Source organism: Brassica oleracea, chromosome C1, assembly GCF_000695525.1.
Source record: "Brassica oleracea var. oleracea cultivar TO1000 chromosome C1, BOL, whole genome shotgun sequence".
NCBI classification, from domain to species: Eukaryota; Viridiplantae; Streptophyta; class Magnoliopsida; order Brassicales; family Brassicaceae; genus Brassica; species Brassica oleracea.
This window is the reverse complement of record NC_027748.1, coordinates 14,803,871-14,810,309: the sequence shown is the minus strand read 5'-3', so window position 1 is coordinate 14,810,309 and position 6,439 is coordinate 14,803,871. Positions and strand designations below refer to the sequence as shown.

Below are 6,439 nucleotides of genomic sequence, written 5' to 3'. Positions count from 1 at the left end.
TTAATAGATAATTGTATGTTTAGGAAATTATGAACATAATTAAAAATATTTCACATCTATATTTAGGTTTAAACTTCCTCATTTTATTTTCACAAAACACAAAACTATTTACAAGAAAAATATTACATTAGTGTTTTTTAATTTCTTGATACAACTCAATTTTTTTTTTATTATCCTTCCTACATCTTATGATGCTGTCGTAATTTGTTTTGTAAATTATGATATTGTTGTTATAGATGAGTATGTGAAAATATGATTAATATGTGTTCGTACGTGTAAGATAAAATATACAATTAATTAAATTAAAAATTTCCTATTAAAAAAGAAGTTAATTGTTTAAAATCTTAAACAAAAATGAATTATAGAATCCTACAAATACAAGAAACTGTTTAATGAAAAATCTAAAGAAAAAACAAGTTATAAAATAAGTATTTTTTTAAAGCCTAAACAAAAGAAAATTGTAAAAGTACTGTTATTATTTTCTAATAAATAACTAATTTTCCTTTTTAATAGATAATTGTATGTTTAGTAAATATAAATCAAAAATAACTACAAATATGTCAAATATATATATTTAGGTTTAGACTTCCTCATATTATTTTCACAAAACACTATAGTATTTAGAAAAAAAAAATATTACTTTAGTGGTTTTTTAGTTTCTTGATACAATTCAATTTTTTATTATGCTTACTACATCTTATGATGATGTTGTGGTAGATGTATCTTTGAATATGATGAATATGTGTTTGTATTTATAAAAAATAAAAAATATAGTTAATTAATAGAAAATTTCTATTAAAAAGTTAGTTGTTTAAAATCTTAAACAAAAAAGAATTATAGAATCCTACAAATAGAAAAAATTGTTTAATGGAAAATATTTTTTTTCAAACTAATTATAAAATAAATTTTTTAAAGCCTAATAAAATAAAAGAGTAAAATTAATCTTATAAATAACTAACTTTATGTTTAATAGATAATTTTCTGTTTAGAAAAATATAAACAAAAAATAACTGCAAAATAATTCACGGATATGATTGTGACATCTGTTAATAAAATAAAAACTAGATTGTGAAATGTGTCACGTGAAAATAATTTTATTAAAAAAAATCTTAAATAAAAGAGATTGGTAAAATAATTTTTCTTTATTAAATCCGAACCAAAAAAGATTATCCGAATCAAAAAAAAGATTTTTTTTTTCCTTTTAAAAAAAAAATCTGACCAAAGAGAAATGTAAAAGCTCACTTAATAATATTTTAAAAATAATTTAATGATAAAAATGATACTAAAATTATTAAATTAAGAAAATCATAAAGCTACAGTGAAAAAATTCTTAATCTTTTTATATTTTCATAAAATTTAAACATCAAACTACACAGACTCATATCTAGTCAGTAAATAAAGCTCGGTTGAGCAAAATCTATGGTATCAGATAAAATGGAAGCATGACATATTTCTATGGTTTAAAAATATTTTTCCTTATATAGAAGGTAAGGGAAACGAGTAAAGTTACTAATATATTTTGGGGACAAGCTATTTTAAAAGTATATACTCCTTCCGTTCATAAATATATGATGTTTTAGGTAAAATTACTTTTATCTAAAAAGTATTATTAAAATTATAACTAAAAACTATTCAACCAAATACAAAATACTATTAAATTTGATTGGTTACATAGTTTTTGATAAATTTAAAGTTAAAATATGAGAACATCTTACGTATTAAAACATAAAAACTTTTCTAAACATCTTATATTTGGGAGGGAGTATAAAAGTTAGTTATGGTCTACAGATTAAAAAAAACGCATAGGTTGGTTACGTTAACTAAACTCCCCAATGCTTTGTAAGGAAACATTGTATTTGGTAAGACGACATCATGATTCAAAAGTATTAGATAGCCAGTGCATCCATAGCCGAACTTGCTGCCTCTACAGGCCTAGGGCGTCGACGAGCACGTTCAGGAGCCAGACTTCCAGCGAACATTTCTTTGTACCATTCCACATCTTCATCTTTCTGTGATGATATCATTTCAGAAATATTAAATCAAAATCAAATGTTACATGGGCTCGGCATAGAATTAGAGATGTATATTGTACCAAAAACTCGAACAATGGTAGAGGGGTGCCTATCCTGTGGTTATGAGGAAGAATCTCCCAAGGTCTACTTGCTTGCAATAGCTCTCCTCTCTCGTCAGAGGGGGAAAAAGTGGAGGCAAATTTAGCTGTTTAAACATCTACAGGAGCCAGAAACTAATCACACGCTTGCCATTATAAGTATAATTAGTAATTCCGAAACCTACCCCACGGGAAAATGATCGCATGAAAGGCTCTAACAAATTGTAGAGAAATGAAGAAGGGAATCGATGGGAGGGAAGAGAGAACCGTATGGATTAATGAACACAAGAACAGTAGACGAAGAGAAATCTGGGAGGAGAAAATCGTTGGTTGCAGAAAGAATCGCGAGAGAAAAGAAAAGAATCGGAAAAAATTATTTCTGATTGATTTTTTTTCAAATTCTCTAAACCCTAGAAATTAAGTTTTTGGGCCAGCCCAACACCCATTTGGTTTGGACTAGTTAACCCATGGGCAAAGTGGGTCTTTAACCCAATTGGACCATTAATTATTTGGGTATGACCATCACCCACTCATATTTGTTTGGAATGGGTTAGCCCATGGGTGGCCCAACCAATTGACACCTCTACTAACAATCGTACAACAAGGTGTACTAAACCAGCAGCCGTTCTTGAAAAAACTGCACTACGACTTTTATCTCCCTTGTAAAGTCTCCAATATTTGTGCCCTTGACCCACAACGAGCATAGCAGTATTCAGGCCATGCTTGAGCTGAACCTGCGCATCAAATTATAAGGACAAAAAGCACTAAAACTAAGATGGCCATAACCCAGAACAATGCTGATATTCCTCTTACCTTTTCCATGGCTTTGACATACTCAGCCACCAATCTTCCAACCTTGTCACCCACGCATTTTGTTAGAATATGAGATTTAGCACGAGGAGCATCAGGAATGACAGACCCATAACCTTTCAAAATCACAGACAGAGAAGTGTTTGTAAAGGAATTTTCAATATTTTGAAAATTCCTTAATGCTTAAATTTGGAAAGAAATAACCAAACCTGCAATAAGAAGCAAAACTCGATTTACAAAGTTGCCTAGGCCCAACAACTTGCTATTCAGTTTTCCTTGAAGATCCTTCCACTTAAATGATGCGTCAGACACCTGGATTGCCAATCCCCACCAGAACCGATCAGTGTATGATGAAACACAAGAAAGAAAAAAAAAAAATTCTCATTTTGTAGCAGCAATCAAAGTTACTCAGGCCTTCTGGCCAGCAGGTAGTATCGCCATACTTCAACAGGGATATTTGTAAATCTGACATCATTACCAAACACTCCAACGCCTTCACTCTTGGAAAAGTTTCCTGAAAACACCCATACAGGTAAACATAAAAAATGGCAGGAAACAAAGGGTTAAAAAATAAAATCAACATCAACTGACCGCCTTCGTAGTTTAAATATTCTGTCGCGCTGACTGTCTTGGCCATTGTCCAGTTTTCCCCACTTCCACGTGTTGGGTCCCTCCTAGATGGAGAGGACCAATTGGGGTGAACTTAAGAAATAATAATGTTCCCCCTTTGTCACTAAACACATAATAATAGAGTTTTGACAAAAAGAAAAGAGAGAGAAAGGAGAAAAAGAGAGAGAAGGAGAAAACTCGTAAGATGTTTTCAAGACTGGATTTGGAGGGTCAAACGGATCCTGATCGGGCTGATATTTTGTGGGAAGCTTCTTCAGTCAGTGGGTTAGAGGTTCACCGAAGAGATTTGGATTTCAACGGTTGGATCTTCTGTTGTCTGAGTTTTCTTGAAGCTGGTCGCCATAGTTCTTCAGCAGAGCAGTCTTGGGTGTTTGGTAAATCCAACGGTGAGATCTTCTCTTATTGAGCTGAAATTTGGCAGAGGTATTGTCGACTTGTTTATCTTGGATTTGTACGGTTGGATTAGTTTCTGGAAGCCGGAATCTTTGTGAGCTGAGGTCGTTTGGTTGCTGCCGGTTTTGAAGCTTTGTGTTGCTCTCTTGTTGTTGTTGTTTGTGTTGGAGATAGCTATTTGTAGCTAGACTCTCTGTTCTGTTCAGGCTGTTGAACAGGGAGGACGTGGTTGTACTCATACCATTTATATAGTGGATTTTTGAGTGGACTACGGTCCCGTGGTTTTTCCTTCTCACATCGAGGAGGTTTTCCACGTAAAAATTGTGTGTCTCATTTAGTTATCGCAACTTTGATATCTTGCCATCGTCGAAGTATTTTCCTCACAGGTTCGCACAAGGTCAGGGGAACACGACCATTAGTATTTCCGCTGCGCCGTGTGACTTTCCCCAACACCACGCTGCGCTGAGGGAAACTTCACCTGCATACGAACAAATAGGCAGTTAAAAACATTTCCATAACCTCCCTCTTACGAGCAGACCTAAAAAAAATCACATCCGATAAAACACTGTGACATCAAAAGAAGCAATGAACACAACACGTCTTGGAGGAGTGTTGTTAAAGGGTGAGCGCTTGGGTTCGAGGAACCCAAGCGCACCAACAACCTAATTATGGAGTCAGAAAAAATTCATAATGGAGGGGTTGGGGTCAGTGCCCTGCAGGGCTGTGAGCCAGATTCCGAGTGAGCTGGACGAGTTGTTACAATAAAAGTCGGCTTTTATTGTGACAATCCGTCCCACTCACTAGGACCCCAGGCTCACAGCCCTTCAGGGCACCGACCCTAACCCCTGACATGTGGACCCTTACTGACTCCCCCATGTAGGTTATTGATGCGCTTGACGTTATTCGAACCTAATACCTCACCTTTTAACAACATTCCCACAGGACGAGTTGTCACCAACTGAACTGCAGATCAATTGGTGACAACTTGTTCTGGAGGAATGTTATTAAAGGGTAAGGGTTTGGGTTCGAGTAATGTCAAACGCATCAATAACCTACATGTATGGCCGGAAGGGGCACACATGAGAGGGGTTAGGATCGGTGTCCTGCAGGGCTGTGAACCGGGTTCCCAGTAAGTGGGATGGGTTGTCACAGGAAGATACACGGGAGACGGTGACGGGAACTGAGGAGAGAGAGACATGAAAGAAAGAGGAAAGATAGAGGGTCGAGGATGTAGAAGCCGGAAAACCGGATCAAAAGAAACGATATAATATAAACGATGTTAAGGAAAATATATAGACGATTCGAAACCGCAACGAAATGAAAGCATGGAGTCGAGACGAATCTCTTTCCTTACCTCTTAATATTCACTCCGTTAGTGCGATGGATCTGTACGAATATGAGTCCCAGGATAAAACCATGATAGGTTATCACGCGACACTCGTGAAGAACCTCTACGAACTAATATTTCTACGAAACACTCTCTAGAACTTACGCTAAAGGATTTGCTGGTTTTGGTTGTGAAAAATCGGTAAAAAATGAAGAAGGAAGAGAGTCTATATATAAAGAGAAGACGAGGAGCGGTTTTTCGAAACTGTTGCCAATGTTTTCCAGAGGCCCTCCACCAAGACCAAAGATCTAAGATCCAAGACCCAAGACCCAAGACCCAAGACCCAAACCCAAGCCCAAACCCAAGCCCAAGCCCACGCCGAGCCGAGCCGGCCGGACGGCGGCGGCGGCGACGCGCGCGTGGGAAGCCTTCCTCTCTCTCCAAGCTGTTTAACACATGATATCAAGTGACCATATATAAACAGCTCTCTTCCTCTTGTTCCCACCGATGTGGGACAAGTCCCTTTATGTTCATTATTAATGTGTTTTGGGCTATTAAACACACAGGCTCAAGTCATTTGTTTTCACAATTTTCATTAAAGCCTAATGGCTATTAATGGATCTAACAATCCTCCACATGAATAGAAATGACTCTTATAAACATATGCAGACTAAATGAAGACTCTATAGACTCTAAAAACTATACTTATTCTAATCCTGACTAGACTAGACAGATTTATCGAGAGTGTTTGCGAAAATTCATTGTGTTTGAGTTGGTGGCATTTTTAAGCCTTGAACCACTCATAGTTAATATCTGTCGGGTTTACTTTACCAGAAGGTGAAGATGATGTCTTGAACCAACCGGTGTATTATGTAGACCGAGACAACATGCATAACGCAGCTTCATTTTCTCGTAGAACTTAGTTCTCTATTGTGTTCATTGTGGCCCTGAACTATTCCTGGTTTTCAAGAGTGAACTTAGAGAATATAGCCTTCATTCTCCTAGAAACGGCCCCATTTCACACTCATTAGGTGATTGACCATGAAAAGTATTGAGTAATACTCCGCTTAGAAGCTATGGAATCATTAAAAGCTTATGCTTATCCTTCTCATATTTGTTAGCACTTTTATCATCTTAGGGGCTGGGAAGAGACTACTTTGTCTCAAGTG

The 6,439-nt window shown here is 36.2% G+C and overlaps 1 long non-coding RNA gene across 1 annotated transcript; it reads right to left on the bottom strand.

The window, feature by feature from the left end:
- Positions 1-2,697: 2,697 nt before the first annotated feature.
- Positions 2,698-3,724, bottom strand: LOC106302745. Its single transcript, XR_001262458.1, has 4 exons — positions 3,512-3,724; positions 3,130-3,434; positions 2,924-3,036; positions 2,698-2,844 (listed from the first exon to the last, which is right to left on the bottom strand). It is a non-coding gene; the product is annotated as an uncharacterized LOC106302745 (long non-coding RNA).
- Between the last annotated feature and the right edge of the window lie 2,715 nt (positions 3,725-6,439).